The sequence below is a fragment of the Pantherophis guttatus genome, chromosome 2, assembly GCF_059756535.1.
Source record: "Pantherophis guttatus breed Tessera chromosome 2, ASM5975653v1, whole genome shotgun sequence".
Lineage (NCBI taxonomy): Eukaryota > Metazoa > Chordata > Lepidosauria > Squamata > Colubridae > Pantherophis > Pantherophis guttatus.
Genome location: NC_142064.1, coordinates 134,372,129 through 134,395,328, shown reverse-complemented (window position 1 = coordinate 134,395,328; position 23,200 = coordinate 134,372,129). Strand labels below are relative to the sequence as shown.

Here is a 23,200-nt window from a genome sequence, read left to right as displayed (position 1 = left end):
GTGTGTCATAGCATAATGTGTCAATCCAGTGATTGGCTCAGATCTTAAATACTGTAAGTAGACAAAAAGAAATTCTCAAGTCTCGTTTATCCTTTTCTTACCACCACCACCCATCTCAAGTATATTCCTAGGCATCCTGAAAATCTATTCTTTAGAGCCAGGAAAAGAATACAGAATGGATTATTCTGCAATATGGTAGAAGCAAATTATATTTCTCAGTGTGAGACTAAATTAGGTAATTTCCACTGATTTGAAAGTTCTCTGACTGTCCAAAGAATTGTCTTATAGTGGTTGTCAGGGAGAGCAATAGTGTCAATGAACTTCAAATTATGACTTATAGAACAAAAAATAATATACAGAACATATTGAAGTCCATTACATTTATATACAAAAGGACAGTCAAAAACAGCAATTTGTTGGAGATGTAATAAGGATAATGCTTCTTTAAAAGATAAGTTTTGGCAATGTTCTATGCTTACTAAGTCTTGGGAGAAAGTAGTGGATTTATATATAATTGTATGCCAAAAGCTAAAATTTAACTTAAAAGTTTTGTTTTTGAAAAAAGCTAAATGTTTGGTGTTCTGTAGTTGCCAAAAAAAATTACAACATCCTTGAATGCCTTCCCGGTGTTTTTGTCTGGCCCCACTAACAGTTCTTCGAACCACTTGCCAATGATGACATATCTGATCGATGGACAACAAAAATGCCTTTCTTAATCTTGGCATCAACTATTCTTGGAAACATCTATCTCAAATAGCAAAAATCTTCACCTTCCGTGTTCATCGCTTTCACATTTTTTTCCATCAGCTTGAGTTTTATTTGAAGCAGAGCAAAATGTCTATGGAGATTCTCAGTCATCCAGGTCATGATTGTCCCCAGAGTGCTTTTTCAAAAAGCAACTGGATTTTGCTTTGGTTGACTCAGAACTGAAGAAGCTTCTTGGATGAGAAGCAAAACATCTTCAAGGAAAACAAAGAAAGCCCGGTTGCCTTCTGAAAAAGCACCTTTGGGACAAGCAGAGCAGAAATAACTTTGTTGAGTCAACAAGTGGCTCATTTGCTATGTTTTCTGTCCTGGAACCAAATTGTTTTGGAATAGCCATTTCTTTTTGATGTGATGTGACTCTCTTGCATGGCTATCCCATTTGCATATGTAACAACAGTACTTGGTATATCTGAGCTGCATTCAAGCAGCCGAGCCACTACTTTTAGATCTCTACAGGTGTTTTCAGTTGTACCTGGTGCCCTTCAACAATTCATGTTTTTGTATGTTTCTTTCATCAGCGTAGCCAACAGAAGGGTGTACATTTCCATTGTGTAAAAACAGAAGATTTCTATAAAAAGGTAGATGGTAGTTTAAATTACAGGTAATTTTCGTGATTAGCAGCCACAAATCTATATGATACACCCAAAAGTGTTCAGAAAGCAAAATCATTGTTGTCCAGTGTTTTCAAAGGATAATATTCTCTTGAATTACATACCTAGTACATGGAATTTGACAACCAGCTAATGTAAATGAATTCTCCATGCCCTTCCTACTGTATAGCCAAAAGACAAATGTTGCAGCATCAAAAAGATAAATGTATGGCCTCTTTTACTCAATGGATAGAAGCCCTGATTGCACTTGCCACCTAAGAATGGATTGCCTATAGATGAAGGATTTGTATGGATAAGTGTAATGAAATATGGGACTCATTTATACAAAATACAGTAGGTTAAAACATTATTCAGGTATGTATATGTTTGTAATGCACATATAATTATCATAAGTGCATTAGAAATATATACATACTTGAATAATGTTTGCATTAGATAAATATAGAATTGTAACTGTTTATTGTTATAATGATTTATCATACTATGGGGTTTTTTTCCCCTCCTTGTCATATTTCTTTCACTTTTTGTTATTAATTGAAGAGCAATACAATTAATTTTAAAAATAGTGGTTGTCAAGGAGAACAAAAAGAGGAAATCTTTTTAGAAACTTAACTCCACATCTCAGGATCCAAGACATAGTAAAACTCTGTTGTAATTCTTCATACATATATACATTATGGAAATAAGTTACAGGTGTTATTTCATGCATAGATATATCCATATCTGCCCAATATATTGAGACAGATCATCAACTTTGACCATGTTGTTGTTGTTGTTGTTGTTGTTGTTAGTTGCGAAGTCGTGTCCGACCTATCGCGACCCCATGGACAACGTTCCTCCAGGCCTTCCTGTCCTCTACCATCCTCTGGTGTTCATTTAAGCTCACGCCTACTGCTCCAGTGACTCCATCCAGCCACCTCAGTCTCTGTTGTCCCATTCTTCATTTGCCCTCAATCTTTCCCAGCATTAGGCTCTTCTCCAGTGAGTCCTTCCTTCTCATTAGGTGGCCAAAGTATTTGAGTTTCATCTTCAGGATCTGGCCTTCTAAAGAGCAATCATGGTTGATCTTCTCTAGGACTGACCGGTTTGATCACCTTGCAGTCCAAGGGACTCGCAGGCATTTTCTCCAGTACTATAGTTCAAAGGCCTCAATTCTTTGGTCTCAGCCTTCCTTGTGGTCCAACTTTCACAGCTATACATTGCAATTGGGAAAACCATAGCCTTGACTATATACACTTTTGTTGGCAGGGTGATGTCTCTGCTTTTTAGTGTGCTGTCTAGATTTGCCATAGCTTTCCTCCCCAGGAGCAAACGCCTTTTAATTTCTTGGCTGTAGTCCCCATCTGCAGTGATCTTGGAGCCTTTTGACTATAGACCAGCATAAAATATAACCAGGAAGAATTACCTCCATTTCAATAATAACACTGAAGAGATAGAAGATAACTAAAAGCTAGGATTGCTACCACAATACTATAAAATCAAAATGCTATGATACCTCTATTAAAAATCTTAATATTAAAACTATGGATTTAAGGAGGGCTTCTGAAGCCATAGGGGAAAAAATAAATAAATAAAAAAGAGGAATTCTTTTTTAGCATCCTTAATTATTTGTCTACAAATTGTAATTGGCAAAATCTAGTGGATGTTGTATGCAATGAATGGTTCCTTACCTTGGAGGAGAAAATCAAGAAGAAAACTTTTATTGTGACTGTAACTTGTGTCAGTTAAAGGAAGAATGAAAGTTTCTCAGGTAATAGTAGAAGCAGTGTCAAAAACACATATTTATGATCTCAATAGCATTTGTGCAACACGGACAGGTTCTCATACACATGGGGACTCTCAGAATTGTAGAGGGTAAACATCAAGCCTAGCTCTGGGAAAGGCTCTTAGTTGTGCAGGAGATGCTGAGGAAATTAATCTGCCCTGTTCCAAGCTTTGTGAGATCTAACAGGCTGGAATGTGGCTGCCAGCCCTTTGAGGTAGTCCAGACAGGAAACCAAGACCAGGAATACAGATATTACCCTTACTGTAAGGTTACAGTGACGGAAGCTTGCCTTTTCCCCCTGTCTTTATTTTCCTGAAAGCTAGGGAGTGTCCCTTCTGAAATGCTTTCTCCGCCCCCATTCTGCCTCTGGGCAAAGATATCTCTATTCTGCTTGTTGCCTTGGCTGCGGCTCTTCCTCCTGTTTCCCAAGGTTATTCTCACAGTCCATTACATCACCTCCCCTGTCAGCCTTAGAACCCTTCCCGAATTCCCAGAGGAATCAAAGTGTGGCCATGAGAACGAAGTGCAGCTGGTTACTCCCTTCTCCTGCTGGTAACTTGCCAAGATCCCTTGAGCTACACGGTGATGATACCTGGAGCGGTGACATTGTTATGTTTTATTTATAACCCGTCTTTATTACTTGCATAAATAGCTCAAAGCAGCAACAAGGCAGTCCTCAACATACGACCACAATTGAGCCCAAAATTTCTGTTGTTAAGTGAGACGCTTGTTAAATTGCCCCATTTTACGACCACTCTTGCCACAATTGTTAAGTGAATGGCAGCACTTGGTAAGTTAGCAACCCGGTGGTTAACTGAATCAGGCTTCCCCACTGACTTTGCTTGTGTGAGAAGGTCGCAAAAGGGGATCACATGACCTGGGGACCAAGTCATAAATATGAACAAGTTGCCAAGCATCTGAATTTTGATCACATGGTCATGAGGATGCTGCAAAGGTCGAAACTGTGAAAAACGGTCATGAGTCACATTTTTCAGCGCCTTTGTAACTTTGAACAGCCACTAAATGAACTGTTGTAAATCGAGGACTACCTGTACTCCTTCCTCCTTTTATTTTCCTCACAATAACAACCCTGTGAGGTGGGTTGGGTTGAGAGAGAATGACTGGCCCAAGGTTGCCCAATTAGCTTTCATGGGTAAGGTGCAGTGGTGGGTTTCAAATTTTTTTACTACCGGTTCTGTGGGTGTGGCTTGGTGGGCGTGGCATGGCATGGCTTGGTGGGCGTGGCAGGGGAAGGATACTGTAAAATCTCCATTCCCACCCCACTCCATTCCCACTCCACTCTGAGCTCTGGTGGCTCAGCAGACTAATTAACATCCACTTACATCTGCTGCCTGCAATTACTGCAAGTTCAAATCTCACCAGGCTCAAGGTTGACTCAGCCTTCCATCCTTTCTAAAGTAGGTAAAATGAGGACCCAGTTTGTGGGGGCAATAAGCTGACTTTGTATAAATATACAAAAGTATGAAGGCTATTGCTTAACACATTGTAAGCCGCCCTGACTTCCCCTCTGGAGAAAGGCGGCATATAAATCAAATTAAAAAAAAAAAAAACTCGAGGGGAAGATTACTGCAAAATCCCCACTTCGTCCCAATCACCTGGGATTCAGGAGGCAGAGAATAGATGGGGGTGGAGTCATTCAGAATTTTTACTACTGGTTCTCCGAACTACTCAAAATTTCCGCTACCGGTTCTCCAGAACTGGCCAGAACCTGCTGAAACCCACCTCTGGTAAGGTGGGACTAGAACCCGCACTTCTCCTGGTTTTAGCCTCATGTCTTAACCTTAAGAGAAGAAGGTAAAGACTATTTTAAAACTGGAACAGCCAAAGATAATCTTAAACTGCCTCAACTTGTGGGCTGGTGATGAGTCAAAGGACGACATTGGTTGAGGGGATACGTGGATGAGTGCAGAAAAAAACTAGGGACAGGATACAGAGAGAGCTGTAGAATTTACAGAATTTATTTCTCTTGCATAAATATCCGGTAAGAACAAAGCTGCAGTTCTCTCTATATGCACATGCCTGTGTGTTTTATCAAGCACAATGCTGAAATAAACAGATTTTTTTTTCCACATATCTTCCAAACACCTTCTGGCCCTCAAACCTGTTGCTATTGTTGATGCCTAATTTTGCCCAGGATATTTCTTTATAGGGAGACCCTTCTTCAGGACTCTAGTGGGAGTGGAAATAGATGATAAAGCCAGCAGGAACCAGGGACAATGTGGGTGGGTCGCTATGGAAACTTCAGCAGCACTATCATTGCAGTAAAGGTTGCCATTCTTCAACCCTCCTCCTCCTCCTGATATGGCACAATACTGGTTACTGCAGGAGATCCATGCCCTGGAAAAAAAATAAGAAAAAAAAAATCCCTTAACTACTCTCCCTTTTCTGGAAAATGAGATAGAAATGGGAAAAGGAACACTTTTTTAGTCAGCTTTTCTTAGTTTTCTACCTTTCACAAGACTTGGATTTTCACAATCTGTAGAAAACTGTGGTAGTAGAATTGGAATAACTTTTGTAATTAGGTAAATATTTGCCAGCTTATTAAAACCGATATTATACAGGTCCTCCTCAACTTACAAACATTCATTTAGTGACCATTCGGAGTTATAACAAGACTGAAAAAAGTAACTTATGACCATTTTTCACTCTTTCGGCCGGTGCTGCATTCCCATAGTCACATGATCAAAATTCAGACACTTGGCAACTGACTCATATTTATGACGGTTGCAGGCTCCTGGGTCACGTGATCACTTTTTGCGGCCTTCTGACAAGCAAAGTCAATGGGGCAGCCAGATTCACTTTACAATTATGTTACTAACTGTAGTGATTCACTTAACAACGGTGGCAAGAAAAGTCGTAAAATGGGGCAAAACTCATTTAATAACTGTCTTGCTTAGCAACAAAAATTCTGGGCTCACTTGTGGTTGCAAATCAATTATCTGTATCTACAGTTCAGCACTCAGGTTTTCTCGATGTTGGATCTAGATTCCATACAGCCAGCCAAACATAGATGCAAATGTCTGGAAGAAGAAAAATTACTCTTAGTTTCTCAGTTTCCTGAGAATTAAACTAAAAGTAGTTTTGCTTATTGCAAACAAATCCATGTGTGGCTGGCTGTTTCTTCTTCTGCTCCATCATGTGGAATTTGAGCCTGTAATCAGCAAGGCAAAGCCGATTTAGTATTAGGCCTAGCTGACATATAATGTTAAACCAGGGGAATGATTTGTTTTTTATTTAATATATCAACCACCCATTATGATGTGGATCAAGCTTATTCCAGAGCTAAAATCTGGGTTGTTTTGTGTGTAATGCCAGCCTGCCTCAAATGGGTATATCTTCGTTATGTTCTCAAAGCATGTATAATCAACCTGATAAATCCAAGTTGCTTTGCATGACAACATCCCATAAGCTCTAAACTGTGACCATCCAGACTGGGATTTATGGAAATCTAATCCAAAATTTCTTATGGGTGCCACTTACCTACGTCTGTCTGAGAGAAACAAAACATTAATACTATATATCCCTGTGTGGTAGCTGGGTTTACTCACCATATAACACTATAACATGGATTGCTTAATTTTTGCTTACAGTAGTATAATTGTGAACCTAGCCCCTGCAGTTGTAAATTATGGGTTTTTGGCAGTGGTGAAATCTGAACCTACTGGTTCGTTGGCTGCGCATGGGCAATGCGCACCACGCACCAAATGTGAGGTATGCGCGCGCAGTTGCATGCCAAAAGGAGGCATGTGGTAAGTAGAACAGCGCGTGAGGGGCAGGGGTGATCAGCTGTGGTGTGCAATCTTTTTTTTTTTTCTTTTAAAAGCATTACTTTTAAAAGTTAAAAAAAAAGCCTCTGACGATCACGCTGCTCAGCTGGGATCGTCAGAGGCTCTTTTTTTACCTTTTAAAAGCATTTTTTCTACAACCTCTTTGGCCGAAGAGGTTGTAGAAAAAATGCTTTTAAAAGTAAAAAAAAAAAAAAGCCTCTGATGATCGCACGGCTCAGCTGGGCATGGGGGGGGGGCAGGGATTTTTGCTAATGGTTCTCTGAACCACCCGCCGCCATTGCTACCGGATCGGGTGATCCGGTCTGAACCGGGAGCATTTCACCCCTGGTTTTTGCTTTAGCTTCTTGTAAAGTTTCAGCCAATTTGGCTTATTAAACATGGTTAAGACAATCCCATGGCTTGCCACAATGTGTAAATTCCTCCTAAGACTATACGTGATCCTACAATTTATATATGGAATTTTAGAGTGGGCTAGTAATCCCATTTACCAGTTGCACAATCCCACAATCGGTAGTGTGAAAAGATGTTACTATCTAAAATAGTGTCTCTTTCACATACAAAGAAAAAAAATTGACTATCGGGATGAGAAGTGTTGGATAACAAATGCTAAAAAGACCCTTCATTTTAATCCCACTTCTGCATTTAAACTGGATCCAAATCAGGATGATCTCTTTCAGTGTTTCTGAGAGAAGATTTGGCTGAGATCAGGTAAAGCTTTGTTTGCTGCCTGATGAGAATGACGTGCTAGTTCTGGAGGACGCAGCAACCTCTATCCTACAGACAGGATGAAATCATTGTGCTGTCAACATAGAAGTGAATTGTCTAGCAAAAGAATGTTTTAACCCTTACTGATGTGGATACCAAAAAGATAATGCAGGACGTCCCCCACAGGTAGAATACAGGACGTCTGTGTTTTGCGTACTTTGTTACCAAGCTTAGGGTTCCTCTGATTTCTCCCCTTTCATTTTAAGTGCGTATGAACAGGTTTCCTGGCATCACCTATCCTTTTATCATTACAATATTGTCATCTTATTCCATCCCCTCCCCCCAAACAGACTGTTATTCCACTCCTCAAGAATATCTGAGTTGTTTGTATGATTTGCTGGTAACGTAGACTTTGGAACTCCCATTTGCAAAATGTTTTATTATTTTTTCAGAGCCAAATGCCCTTCCCCACCCAAACGGAGAAATCGGCTTGGGGAACAAGCAAACATGCCATATTATTAATGTCATATTGATTGGCATACAGGCTAGGCCTTTGGGGAAACAGAAGTGATGTTTCTATTTTGTACTAAGTTGCCTTGCCTGCTAATTCCATTGTACCAGCTCCCTCTGAGTGTCAATGTTCAAGAGATGAGGGAGGGAGGGATGTGCCTATAAATAGGACATCCAGAGAAAAGTAAAAAAGGAGGTGGGTGCTTGGTTTGGTTGGAAAGAAGAAGGTGAAGGAATAAAGGAATAATTTGCATTGATCTCCCAGTAGGAAAAGGGCTCTGTCAGATTAAAGAGAAAGGAGCTCTCTGTTTTGAAAGAAAGATTATGAAATGTGCAGGCAAAAGGACTGCAATAATTAGCAGAAAACCCCACCGGCTTTGCTTCTATCTTTACTGGCACTCACCTGGAGATCCCATGGCTCCTGTTACTGCCTTAATTTCACCCACCTGTGACGAACATGTCCCCCTTTCCAACGCAGCCGGGACAATGGAGGCAAGGCTGATGTTCTTTGTGGGTCTACTCCCTAGCTAAGTTGCTTTGCAAGGATTTTTCACAGTTAAGCATGGATATTCTTCCTTCTATTAAACAGATGACTTGCCAGCAGTAGAACTTGGCTCCTTTTTCCTTCAGGATTTAATAGGATCTGTACTTTATCACTTTCCATGACACGGTGTGTACACAGATGGAATATCTCCACATGAATAAGGGAATATTTACTTGCATAGTGTTATTTGACTTGAGATGAGATAGAAATCAGTAACGCATGGAGTATGGGTTATGTATTTTTGCAGTCCTTAGAGCACCCCAACATTCTGATTCCAATAGTCTAATCTAACCACTGATTTCACCAGTATGATTATTTGCATTTTGACTCAATAAGGGACATTCTTTCCATCCTTAAAGTCCTGCCAATTCTCTCTGTACACTCCCTCGCCCCAACAATGTCAGTCCCACCCATCATGGTGACATAGCTATGTGACTGGATATGTTCTTGTTTACTACAAAACCTGCATGCAACTTGAAAATCTAAAAAGATTGTTGAGCCCTGAAATAAAACGTCAGCAAGTCTTATGGGAGCCAGCTTGCTATTCAGATTGTACTGTGGTAATGGTGTAAACCAGACCTAAGAGATAAGAATATCCGTCAGAATTGGTAGGTCCATCAGTGCTAGGAATAAGTAAAAATAGATCACCTGTATCTTATGTGTTAAATGAGAAAAAATAGAGACCAAAATTAAAATTGCTGGCAGAATCTTAAATTATGCTGATGATCCAGTTTGGTAGATGGAAGTGAGGAGGACTTGAGGAATCACTTGTTGAAAGTGTGAGCACAAGCTGGTCTGAAGCTCATTATGCCTCCCTTAAAAAAACTAAGATGTTAACAAGCTATGCCATGCCATCCCACTCCAAATAAGTGGACAAGAAGCTGTAGTAGAAGCAGAGTTCTTTATCTTAGCTCAAAAATATACAGGTATGGTGACACAAGATGTGAAATGAAGAAATATCTGTTATTTAGAAAAGGGTCTAATGGTACCTATGGTTAGAGGGAAGGATAGGGCCAACAACATAGGATATCAGGAGAACTCAAATTAAGAAACATAGAACTAGTCACATGAGAAGAGTTGTATGATGGTATAAACAAATGGTTAACATGACTGTAGAAAGATATAGCTCAAAATGTATAAGGTATATCAAAGTGAAAGCAAATTAATCTGAAAACCGTAAAATAAAGGAAAAATAAGGGAAATAGAAATTAACCACTGATGCGAGAGTTTCTTAAGAGCTAGTCGATAGACTTATCTCATTTTTGTTTTAGTACTGTGTTAATGTATATGTGTTCGTATGTATTTGTGTTTTACGTCTGTTTATGTTAATAAATATTTAAAAATTAAAAAAAAAAAAAAAAAGATGTGAAATGAAGAAATATCTGTTATTTAGAAAAGGGTCTAAAGCAAGGGTGAAATCTACTTACCTTTCTTACCGGTTCGGAAGCGCACATGCCGTGCATGCGCGCTCACTTTGCGTGAGTGCATCACAATGTGTGCGCAGACCTTCTGTGCATGCGCAAAACTTTCTGTGCATGCGCAGAAGGTAAAAAGCACATTACTTCCTGGTTACTACCAGGAAGTAATGCCATCTGGACGGGTGGGCGGAGCTACGCTCCACCGGTGCTACCGGATCGCCGAACCACCGGCCAAGATCACTACCAGATCGGGTGATCCAGTCCGATCTGGGAGCATTTCACCCCTGGTCTAAAGCTAACAAAATGTTAAAGTGCAGGAACATTACACTATCCAAAACCAGGATGTATTCTCAGAGATAAAGTTTTTCATGTTGTAACAGATGGTTATGAAAGTTCTTATCATCAGGAAGGCTGAATGAAGAAGACATTGATGCCTTGGAATTGTGCTTGAAAATATTATTGAGGTTTCCTTTGTAGCATGAATTACCGCAATGAGAATACTACATGCACAGAGTTGGAAAGATTCAGCCCTCCTCACAATGGACGGATGGTTGGTGAAGTTGAAGCTTGCTGAAATGGACTTTGATTAACTACATTTATTGGTGACTGGAAAAAGTCCTCTTAAGGACTTCTTGTATAAACATGGGAAAAGGTATTTGTGATCTATGGCTTTGATGATTAGACTGGATAAGTCACAGAAAGAAGAGCAATATGAGGTAATTTAGAGGGGATAAAATATATTTGTACTTACAACTGCTGTGAAGAAAATTGGAAGCCACTTCTTTATATCTTTTTTCACCCCTTGTACTTTTTATATATTCTATTTGAATTCTTACTTTTTCTTTTTTTCTTCCTTAATTTCTATTAGTTTTAGTTTTAATTTTAAATGTCTTACAATATATATACATTTATGCATATGCATATACATAAAAGGTAAAGGTAAAGGTTCCCCTCACATATATGTGCTAGTGGTTCCCGACTCTAGAGGGCGGTGCTCATTTCTGTTTCAAAGCTGAAGAGCCAGCACTGTCCGAAGACGTCTCCATGATCATGTGGCAGCATGACTAAACACCAAAGGCACACGGAATGCTGTTACCTTCCCACCAAAGGTGGTCCCTATTTTTCTACTTGCATTTTTTATGTGCTTTCGAACTGCTAGGTTGGCAGAAGCTGGGACAAGTAACAGGAGCTCAACCCGTTACGCGGCACTAGGGATTCGACCTTTCAATCAACAAGCTCAGCATCTTAGCCACTGAGCCACCGCGTCCCTCTCAGATACATATACAGTACATATACATATACATATACATATACATATACATATACATATACATATACATATACATATACATATTCCTATGTAGCACCATGAGGTGGGGTACATAGGTTGAAGGATGGAAATCTCTATTTCTTCTGTCAAAAGTCTTCTGGACCTGCTCCTTCCTTGACCATGCCTTTCATAATGCAGCTGATATAGTGTTCCTGCTGCCACCTATCAACTGAGGTTGGTAGTACTTGCCTGTATGTGCACCCTTCCTCTTAACCCAATGTATGAGAAAATAAGAATCCCACTGGCAAATAACAGAGAAATAATCGTAATAAGAATTCTACTTCTCCAAAGGAACTCAGCAAATACCTGAAAACAATTAAAGTCTTTTTGACTAAGATCCAGTCCCAGCTCCTTTTTGGAGTTCAGTTGGGATCCTACAGGTCGGGGGGGGGGGGGGGAGGAGTTTCCCTCTTGAAAGAGTTCAACTTCAGTCCAAGTTCTTGAGATCAATTTTTCAAGTACCTTGCTGCATTCCAAACTTGGTGCTTTGCCATGGCTTACTTAAAATAGAAACTTCTGCTTGGATTTTTATTTTCTTCTGTTGACTTAAGCTCTCCTTTATTTTAGTTGGCTTGGATCCTCTAATTATGACCAATAGCTTTCAGGCTTCCTTGTGCTGGGCAACATGTGCCAAATTGCAACTTTATGGCTTTTCATGGCCAGCCATCACTCTGATGGACTATGAATGCACACTAGCTGATCTCAGACAATGGGCCATTGATTTAGAATTGCAAGCAGATTTATCAATTCTTCCTGGAAACATCTTCCTAAACTTCTCTGCACACTTTCTCCAACCAACCAGATATCTTAGCTGCATACCAATTCCAAATTTAGAAGGACTTTATCCTTGGTCAGATTTAATGCCCTCACAAACTCTATTACTAGAGAGAGATACTGAAAGTTCTCCTTTGAACAGTGACTGTTGTCCATGTGATGGGAGAATAATTAAAATAATGGAACACATTATTTTGTATTGTCTCCTCTACATAGATGCTTGCCAGGAATTATTATTTCCATTCCTTATTAAATACCCTGGTCACTCCAACTTGTTTTATCTTGTTATTACAGGATCAATTTGATTTTATTTCTTTGACCATAGTTAAGCACTGTTCTGTAGTTTGCACAATATGCTATGTTATTCTTTTAATCCTTTCTAAAATTTTAGAACAATATTTTTTCTTTATTTATCCTAAATAATTATGATTTTTTTTTGTTTCTTTGCTGGTCAATGACTAAATAAATTTGACTGATTGTTGGAGATTCTCAGGTCATGGTTGTCCTAAAGGTGCTTTTTCCAAAGGCAATTGGACTTCCTTTGTTTTTCCCTGACAATGTTTCACTTCTCATCAAAGAAGTAGCTCACTCAAGAAAATCCAGATGCCTTTTGAAAAATCACCTTTGGGATGGATTGACTCATAATGGTAATAATAATAATGTTGGAAAAGGGACAGTATGTTCTGTTGTGCCAACTCATGGCTGTCAGCCCTATGAGATGGTCCAGACAGGAAGCATTCTTGGATGAATGAATTCTATTTTATTGTAAGGTTAAATTAAGAGAATCTTGCAAGTCTAAAAGTTTCTCCTCTGTTCTCTTTGCAGCCCAATAAACTAGGGAGGGTCCCTTCTGAAATGTTTGCCACACCCACATTTCTTCTGCAGGTTAGGTTGCCTCTTATCTGACCATTCCCCAAGCTATGGCTCTCCCTTTCCCTCTTCTACCATCTCCTGTCTCCAGTGGTGGGATTCAAAATTTTTTACTACCGGTTCTGTGGATGTGGCTTAGTGGGTGTGGCATGGCTTGGTGGGCGTGGCATGGCATGGCTTAGTGGGCATGGCAGGGGAAGGATACTGTAAAATCTCCATTCCCACCCCACTCCAGGGGAAGGTTACTGCAAAGTCCCCATTTCCTCCTGATCAGCTGGGACTTGGGAGGCAGAGAATAGATGGGGGCAGGGCTGGTCAGAGGTGGTATTTACCGGTCCTCTGAACTACTCAAAATTTCCTCTACCAGTTCTCCAGGACTGGTCAGAACCTGCTGAATACCACTTCTGCCTGTCTCCCAAGGTCATTCCCATATGCCTTTACTCTGATCCTGTAGCTTTTAGAGAAGCAAGAACATTTCCCCTTTTTAGAATAATCTATACCAGTGATGGCTAACCTTTTCGGACCGAGTGCCGAAAGCACATACGTGCCCCCGAATGCCCAAAATGCAATGCTCGTGCCCCCGTGCATGCGCCCCACCCCCACGCGCGGCCCCATGCATGTGCTCTACCACACATGTGCCCCACCCCTGTGCATGCACATGTGCACCCACACACACACCCCACCCCCATACATGTGTGCGGCCACATACATGCACCCCACCCCACACATGTGGCCTTCTGCACCCTGCAAAAGTGTGGCAGAGACCTGAAGACCAGCTGGCCAGCAGGAGGTGCACGCACATGTGCAGGGGAGCTGAACTGGGGCGACAGCTCGCGTGCCATCAGAGAAAGCGCTGCGTGCCACCTGCGTGCCATAGGTTCGCCATCACGAATCTATACAAAGGTGTTGGAATAAAAATCTGAGGCAGGCCGCATAAGGAAAGAAGTTCTGTTTATTTGGATGCCAGAAACTTTAGTGATGGCAGCATGTTTCTGGGGTGGCTGACCAAATGGGGTTGGGATAGGTGGGCTTATATACATTCTTTGGAGCTTTGTGATTGAGATGCCTGTTCCTGTGTAAGAAGGTGTCCTTTAATATTTTAATGGCTGTGACCAGATTCCTATGGGGTTGCGTACGGGTCATGGCTGGCTCTTCAGGCAAAAGGAGAAATGTAAATCCTAGGTGTCTGACTCAGCTAATCTTGTCAGTTTACCTAATTGTATTGCTTATTTTGGCGTTTCTGTTTGCTCTTTGCTTATGAATAGATTGGCCCAGTCTTTCTGACTGGATACGAAATCTCCATTCCTAAAGATCAGCCTCTTCAACCTTCTGCTTGCAGCTGTTTTCCTATGGCAGGAAGACTGGAGCTGCTTTCTGCCTTTAAGAACATGTTTCTCCATTTCTCCTTTGGGGAAATAGAATATTCTGCCTCTTTTAATATCCGCCACAATATTTCATTCTCTGAGGGGCGGGGATTCCCACAAAGGAAAATTAATTCTAAAAAATTTAACCCTAAAAAAGGGAAAGAGAATATAAAACTTCTTTGGAAAGGAGACACATGGAAAATGTTCAGTGGTAAATAATAAAGAAATATAGAGTTGCTAAAATATAGCAAGTGACTCCAGAGAATCTCCTCCTCACAAAAAACTTAATAAGAGAAACCTAAAATTAGAAGAATCTCCGCAAAACATGAGATGGCATTAATTTGTTAATAATCACAGAGAGCTCTGTTAGTTAGAGATTCAAAGGGATGTAAACAAACCTAAACACCAGGTTTGCATAGATTTAAAAAAAAAACTCTTCTGACCACAATCATTAAAACCAAAGCAGCAGATTTAAGTATACCCAGCCAAATTAAGTCTCCACATCTGGTAGATTTCTTGCTAAAACACCTCTTATTGCTTGAAGGCAAGAGTTCCTGATGCAAAGGATCCACTTTGCTTCCCTGAACCTTATGAGGGTTTGGTAGATTGCAATCCTTTTGTAGGGCTTCCATTTCCTTGCCTCAGTTTTCCAAAGCATCTACTATGTTTAATGGAACAACAGTTTTTCTTTTGAGAAAGAGGAAGGGCTCAAAGGCTGTCCGTGGGGGTCTATGTACAGGTAAGTATGAACTCTCCTGCCTGCGATAAATGATGACTTCCTGACAGGCAGGTGACAATCTTTGATGAGAGGCCAGAAGTCTGAGGGGAATGCAAGATGACTGAGCTCACTTCACAACAACCTGAACACGTAAACAAGCAAGCGTTCCATGTCAGTTGAAGCACCAAGAGGGAAGCTAAAGTTTAGATTTTTTGAACACAGAATGAAAAAAGCAAGAGTCACCATGAAGACCACAATGATTAGAAAAATGAAAGAATATCAAAAGGAGACCAACAGAACAAAAGATGGCAAGAGATATTACCACCAATGATATTATAAGCAGTTACTGGCCAATAACTGACAAAATGATGTCTATCAGGTCATGAAGAATCAGAAGTAACTAAACCACAACAATCTGTAATATGAGTGCTCTATTTTTAGAAAATCCCTTGTGAGTTTCTGTTTTAGTTACTTCCTTAGTTTAACTGTCATTATGTTGAAAAATATTTAAAGCATATCATCAGACCAGACTCTTTTGGAGTCTTAAATCATTTTCTAATATTTTCCATCTTTTTATAGAACACACTTATAGAACATTGTGTTTAATAGAACACTCTTTTATTACAGGTTAAAATAAACAAGTGTGATATGAAAAGATTACAGAGAGCTTAGTGCGGCATGGCAGTCACATAAGCAAACTGATTAATACAATCCTATATCAAGACTTAGAAAATGATTATTTAACAAGGCTATATGAAAGAAAAAAAGAAAAAAAGAAAGAAAGAAAGAAAGAAAGAAAGAAAGAAAGAAAGAAAACCAACAAACAAACAGGAAGGAAGGAAGGAAGGAAGGAATCTTATACTTTTTCCTCTCAGAATTCATTTCATTCAACACAAATCAATGGTATTTTCTTCTTGGAGATTTTCTATGTTTGAGTCATTGATATTTTCATTCAATTAAATTGTGCAGGTACTGCTTCCTCTATCATAGCAGAAGCATAGCTTTATGATAAATATCAGCTTGTCACATATCCTGTTTGATTCTGAAACCTGGTGAACAATTTCAAAATAGATCACGACATAACATCTTCAGATTCAAGCTTTGTTTCCAGAGGTTTCCCAAATTTATGGTACTGTGGGATACAGGTGAGGCTTATTTCCTGGATCATTATCAGAATGGGAGTGATTAGCTCAAATGAGAATAAAGCAAGCCAAGCCAACTGAATGGCTTCTTCATGTTCTCCAGAATAGGATAAGATGTTCTGCAGCAGACCATGATTGAGGAAGCTGGATTGTGGCAGAGCAGCTGAAAAGCAGCAGGGAAGCTTCAGTTTATAACAAGAAAGTAGCAGGAGGGAAGGCTTAATTCTCTGTGCAATGCTTCTCCCCTGCTTTTTTTTTTTTTTAAATAAATAGGGTGACATAGAGCAGGCTGCTAAACCTCCTGTTTTATATTCCAGAGTCAGAGTTGCTATCATATATGATCATCTCATAACACTAAAATATAAAGCAAAGGGGGCTTCCCACCCCCATAATTTTATATCCTTGGAGAATGATAGCTGTCTTGTCCAGAGTTCTCTTTTATTTCTTCAAATCATCGCCAGATCTTGAACCTTACAGAATGCTTTTGCAATTCAATTTACTGAGGTTGTTCCCTGGAATCTGATAGCTAGACTAGGTCTTTTAACTTTGACAACTGCTTTAAGATGAACCCTGAGTCCACATCATGTTAAGCCAATTCATCATGATTTAAAAACCACAGTTTGTTTCATGCTAAACAGTAGGTAGCACTTAGACTTATATACTGCTTCATAGTGCTTTACAGCCTTCTCTAAGCAGTTTACAGAGTCAGCGTATTGCCCTCAACAATCTGGGTCCTTGTTTTACCCACTTTAGAAGGATGGAAGGCTGAGTTGACCTTGAGCCGGTGAGAATTGAACTGCTGTCAGTCTGCAATACTGCATTCTAATCACTGTGCCAACATGGCTCCATTGAGTGCCAGTAGAGAGATGGTGGTGGGCAACATAAGAACCAGGGCAATACAGCTATTAACAGCCTACAAAATTAAACTAAACAACAATGTAAAAATTACTAAGTGGCTGAGATCACATTGCCCAACGTTATTCAAGATATAACATGAGAATATTGAAATCTGAGTTGATTTTATCAGACCTCAGATAAAACAGCTACCAACATTCAGTAAGCTTCAATGGTGGTAGGGACCTGGGAAAGTCCATTCTTTTTTTTCCTTCTGAAAAGTTTTTTATTTTCATTTTTCATCAACATATTTAAATGTACAGTCTCTTATCCATCATTAATCATTATTCATTCCTCTTTTTACTTTCATTTGTTAATTGTTCGGGACAGCTCTCTTACCATTTCCTCTCCTTTATTTTGCCACAATCTTTCCTCTTCCTCTTCCCTTCTCTTCCTTCTTCTATCTCTTTCTACTTTCCTCATTCCTCCTCTCCTTCCCTTTTCTACTTCCTCTCCTCTTTCCCCACTCCTCTCTTCTTCCTCCCTTTCTAACCCTTTCTCCTACTCTTCTCCTGGGAAAGTCCATTCTCATTGTGATGGAAGTTCTTGGGCTTCCAGGTTTGAAACCGCAATGGAAGTTGGAACAAGTTTGAGTAGGGAGTTGGACAAGAAGACCTCCAAGTTCCCTTCCAACTGTGATGATGTTCCATGTTCTAAGACAGTGGCCCTGGGAGAGAAGTAACTTGTGTTTTGTGGCTGCTGTGTGACCAGCCATTTGGAGCAGTGGCCACTTGGGGCTTTTGCCATCTTCTTCCTTGCTCTATTTCATAAAACTGAAATTGGAGTGGATAGGAATCTGCTGTGCCTCTTAGCACTTGTGATTTTGCAGCAGCTCTTGGTTTATAAAATCTGTGTCTCCAAGGATTTGTGGGAGAATTGTGGCTGATTGGGCTGGAGACTTGGCTGTTAGATGATTTGGAGAAACTTTGTTGGAAATAAGCCAGAACTATTCGCTCCTTTTCAGATGAAAGATGGGATGGGGGGGATGTGTCTGGCTGGTTTGGAAGGGTATTGGAGAGAGTTTTCTCCTCTGATCCACTGAGTAAGAGCAGAAGAGTTGTGGGATGGGAGGGTGAATGTATGAAAGAAGGTGTGGGTAGTCAAACTGGCCATATGTAGGGGTGCTGGGGGTAGATGGCTATTCTGCTGAGCTATTTATACTGCAATGGGACCTTTGACATCCATGGATAGTTACCTAGTGATCCTGTTTTGGGTGGCTCAGTCTCTCCTGGATAAGCTGAGTCAGGGGATCCCTTGTAGTCAAGTTGTAAAGTGAGTACCATACCAAGTTGTTCAGATTCCCTCAGAATTAGATTCCAGCTATGCTGGTCCTGTGAAGAAAAGTTACTAACCTCTAGCATCACTATTTCTTTAAGTATGGTCAAAGGATAGCATCCACAGCACACGGCCTAATTCACACACAAGTGCTAACCTAGTATTCCCTGCCACTAGTTACACACTGTTCCTGAAATCTTTTAACATCCAGGATGTTTTTGACCATGATTCACTAAATAAAGCATAGTGACTTAGTTCCAGAGGTGAGTTTCAGCAGGTTCTGACCAGTTCTGGAGAACCGGTAGTGGAAATTTTGAATAGTTCGGAGAACCAGTAGTAAAAATTCTGACTGGCCCCGCCCCCATCTATTCTCTGCCTCCCAGGTCCCAGCTGATCGGGAGGAAATGGGGATTTTGCAGTAACGTTTCCCTGGAGTGGGGTGGGAATGGAGATTTTACAGTATCCTTCCCCCTGCCATGCCTACCAAGCCACGCCCACCAAGCCATGTCACACCCACTAAGCCACACCCACAGAACTGGTAGTAAAAAATTTTGAAACCCACCACTGCTTTGTTCATATATAAGAATGGGATTTCTGTGAAAGAAATTACTCATAGAAGAAATCAGAACAGGCAATTCATAATTTGGGGTGATAGCTCTCTCTCTCTCTCATACACACACACACACACACACACACACACACACACACACACACACACATTATCCTTTATGACCTGTTTAGCATAGGAAGTCATCTTAAAACATGATGTGCAGGGCAGAATTGGATTTACTGTACCTTCCCTTACTTGTTTTTCCACCATCCAGTGAGAGCATAACCTGGAAATCCCAACAAGTGAACAATGCCAGAGGAAAAGGGGAGAGAGCACAGTAGAGAGGATGTGTGCATTGTTTTATCAATGCTTCTTATCCTTCCAAAATTTTCCTTCTGCACCACTCAATAAAGGTGTGCTGCTGAAAACCTAGAGGTATGCAGATTTATAACAATAATTTTTAACTGCTGTACATGCACAGATACACTCAGAAGAGAGCCATAATTAACTGAACTTCCCTGTTAAATACATTCTAAATTACAAACTGCAATAGCCAAACACTCAAAAGAATTTCAAATATTGAGGTTTTTGGGAGGGGAGAGAGACATTTTTGTTTTGTCCTTTAACAAAGTTGTCATAGCTTCTGTTAAAAATTGGGATTTTTTTTAGATTGTAGATAAAGGAATTATTAATTTTGAAATGAGAGGCAATACATACAGCCAAATGCTATGGTTATCACAGCCATGCGATGATTATTATAAAGATCCAGAGAAAGGTTATGTTCATACATCATGCTTATCCACACTTAACTGAGCTATGATTTGAATTAATAAATTTGGATTCACTCAACACACTGAGTCATATACTAGCCAACCAGCTTATAGGTTAGCACATCAGATGAATCCATCCAATGAGTGCTTCAAGTATGGTGCTCATGTACTGAATAAAACCACAAGTAATTGGGTTCGCCATGGTAAGCCAAAATCAAACCACATTATGGCTTAGCACAATGCTTAAGTCCAGGTGGTTTCTACAACTCAATGATGCATTAGGCAGCATCAAACTCCCCTAAACTCATTAATTATCAGCTATTATCATCTAGTATAGGTGTCAGACTTCTCCTTGCTCACCAGTAAGATGAGCAAAAAAAGGCATATTTAATCAATGATCACAATAAAAGAGATGTGATTAAAGAGTGTAAAAGAATGTATATTTATTGATTGGATTTAATTAGTTGCCCATCTCAACCTTGTAATGCTAGGCACCTCACAATGCAAAAGCATAAAAAGACAGAACGTCATGAAAACAACATTACAAATTATAGTGCAATCGAAATCCTATGGATGTGATGCCTGGCTTCAAAGCTGAGGGAAAATCCATGTCTTCAAAGCTTTCTGGAAGGCTATCCAGATCTTGTGGAGTGGTAGGTCTTCTTACGGAGAAGTACAAGCTCCCTGGGTCCCACTAGATCAGGGGTGTCAAACTCAATTTCATTGAGGGCTGCATCAGGGTTGTGTTTGACCTGGGGGAGGCATGGACGGTGTGTGTGTGGCCAGCTCGATGTCACTCATTTTGGGGGCACCTGTGGTGGCCAAGCGCTAAGGCAGGACTTCCCTCAGACCCTCCCTCCCTCTCATTATAATCTCCTTCCTTCCCTCTTCCTTCTCCTTTCTTCTTTCTTCTTCCTTCCCCTCTTTCCTTCTTTTTCCTCCCTTGCTCTCTTCCCATCTTTCTTTCTTTTTCTTTGTCCTTCCTCTTTCCCCGTCTCCTTTCCTGTCCCTTCTTGGATGCTCAAATGCAAAAGGGGAAACATTTCTCCTTTTGTTTTGTTTTTAGTTTGTTTTGCTAGTCCTCTGCCAGCGAAAACAAAGCCCAGGGAGCTGCATGCGGGCCCCCCCCCAGGCTCCATTTTTGGCCACAACAACCTCCTGCAGCCCTCTGCCAGCAAAAAGGGGGCCCGGGTGGGTCACATGCACTCCACTCCAGGGCTCAGTTTTTGCTGGCAGAGGCACCGCGGGCCAGTCTTTCCCTGTTTCCAGGGCGGCCCTACAGGCCAGATTTAAGCACCCCACGGGCCACATCTGGCCAGTGGTCCTTGAGTTTGACACCCCTGTACTAGATGATACGTTTCATGGGACGGACCCAGAGCATGTTCACTCTGTCAAATCTGGTGGGATGGACAATTCCAAATGAGGATAGATGATCCTGCAAATAAACTGGCCTTGGACATGTAAGCCTTGTAGGTGACCATCAAAACCTTAAACTGAATCTTGAAGCCTACCAGGGCTAAAGTCGCTCAGAAAGCATACTTGTTAGTGAAGTATGTTGTTAGGGGCCTGGTGGCGCAGCAGACTAATAGCCTGTTATTAACATTCAGCTGCCTACAATTACTGCAAGTTCGAATCTCCCCAGGCTCAAGGTTGACTCAGCCTTCCATCCTTTCTAAGGTAGGTAAATTGAGGACCCAGTTTGTGGGGGCAATAAGCTGACTTTGTATAAATATACAAAAGTATGAAGGCTATTGCTTAACGCATTGTAAGCCGCCCTGAGTCTCCGGAGAAGGGCGGCATATAAATCAAATTTAAAAAAAAAAAAAAGTTTGAGCACCGAATTAAAATATAACATTTGTTCATTTATCTATAATTACTGATGGGGTTCGCGCACTGTTCAGCATCATGGTATGTTTCACTAGGGTTTATTAGATCAATCCCAATCAATTTAGCACAACATGCTAAGCCAAAACCAAACAAAACCATAATATTGCTTAGTCTATCTATCGCGTGGCTCCGAATACTGTAGCGGTTTCCTTTTTAAGAGCTATAAAGTATAGTCTTTATAATCCCTGACTTCTAATTTCAGCTGGAGCACATGAATATTAATTGGTAAGGAAACAGCACTTACCACAAAGTTAGAGGCGCTCTTTCTTCCTCTTTCTGATTTTGAATCTAATGCCTGGCATTGAAAGCAGGTCACTGAGATACATTTAGCTCATTGTAAATCCAGACATCAGTTCATAGAAGATGTAGGAATATGCATGTGTTTTAGTAGATAAATCCACATTCCAGTTTTGCTGAATTATTAACTTGCTGATCTGAAGGGTACTAAGTAGTTTAAAATCGTACCCTTGGATGTGTCTGGATTGGTGGACACTAAGCAGCCGCGTCTTCCCACTCCTCCTGCTTGCCCCACCCCCCCTCCACAACCTGCTCATCCCAATGTCTGGAACAAAGACCAGCTTTCAAAAGCCTAGCAGCCCTTACAGTTGTATGCTGGTGCCAGTCCATCCTCTTTCAGGCAACCTCTCCCAGCTGGCCTTGGCATCAAAGAAACAACGAGGAGCAGCTGGATCTGTACATCTGCTGCTGAGATTTTGTTAGCAAGGCTTTTGTGGGCCTGCATCAGCCATTCAGTGCGCCGAACACACCTGACCAGCCAAAGGTATTCCCTGATGTGGGCTTGCAATAATAATTTTTTTTAAAAAAGCCCTCGACATGTTATCATTTCTGGCTTTCAGAAAAGGCTGCTGGGCTGCAGTTGCAAATTAACAAATCTTTGGAATAAACGGTGGCTGGGTTCCCCCAGCATGCTGGTTGAGATCTGGCTGGCTAGTTGGTGGTTCCATATATTTGCCTGAACGCTGCCTTGGATTTTTTTAAATGATCTTTTTAATCGTTGAGTTCCTGCCTACTCTTTTAGATTGGCTGGGACTTTCACAATGGGGAGGGAGGAGCCAACATCCTGGAGGAAACTCGTGCTCCAAGAAGCCCCAAACTTTGGCAAGTTATCATCGTTAGAATAAAAGCAGAAACTTGAAAAGACTAAAACCCACCCAAAGGCAGGTGAATTTTTGGTGTGCTCTGGAAAAGGGAATGCAGAATTACGGCGTTATTTTTCATTTGGATGTACAGGTAGTCCTCAACTTATGACCACAACTGAGCCCAACATTTCCATTACTAAGTGAGACATTTGTTAAGTGAATTTTGCCCCCATTTTATGACCTTTCTTACCACAGTTGTTAAATGAATCACTGCAGTTGTTAAGTGAGTTTGGCTTCCCCATTGACTTTACTTCTCAGAAGGTCGCAAAAGGTGATCACATGACCCTGGGACATGGCAACTGTCATAAATATGAACCAGTTGCCAAGCATCCGAATTTT

At 40.7% G+C, this 23,200-nt stretch overlaps 1 protein-coding gene and 1 long non-coding RNA gene across 2 annotated transcripts in view; one reads left to right on the top strand and one right to left on the bottom strand.

The window, feature by feature from the left end:
• Positions 1–23,200, top strand: part of AGAP2 (ArfGAP with GTPase domain, ankyrin repeat and PH domain 2) — a 183,729-nt gene that overhangs the window by 35,876 nt on the left and 124,653 nt on the right. The gene's annotated exons all lie outside the window — the stretch shown is intronic.
• On the bottom strand, positions 5,100–8,702 carry LOC117662678 (uncharacterized). The gene is made up of 2 exons (XR_015731924.1): positions 8,569–8,702; positions 5,100–5,499 (listed from the first exon to the last, which is right to left on the bottom strand). It is a non-coding gene; the product is annotated as an uncharacterized LOC117662678 (long non-coding RNA).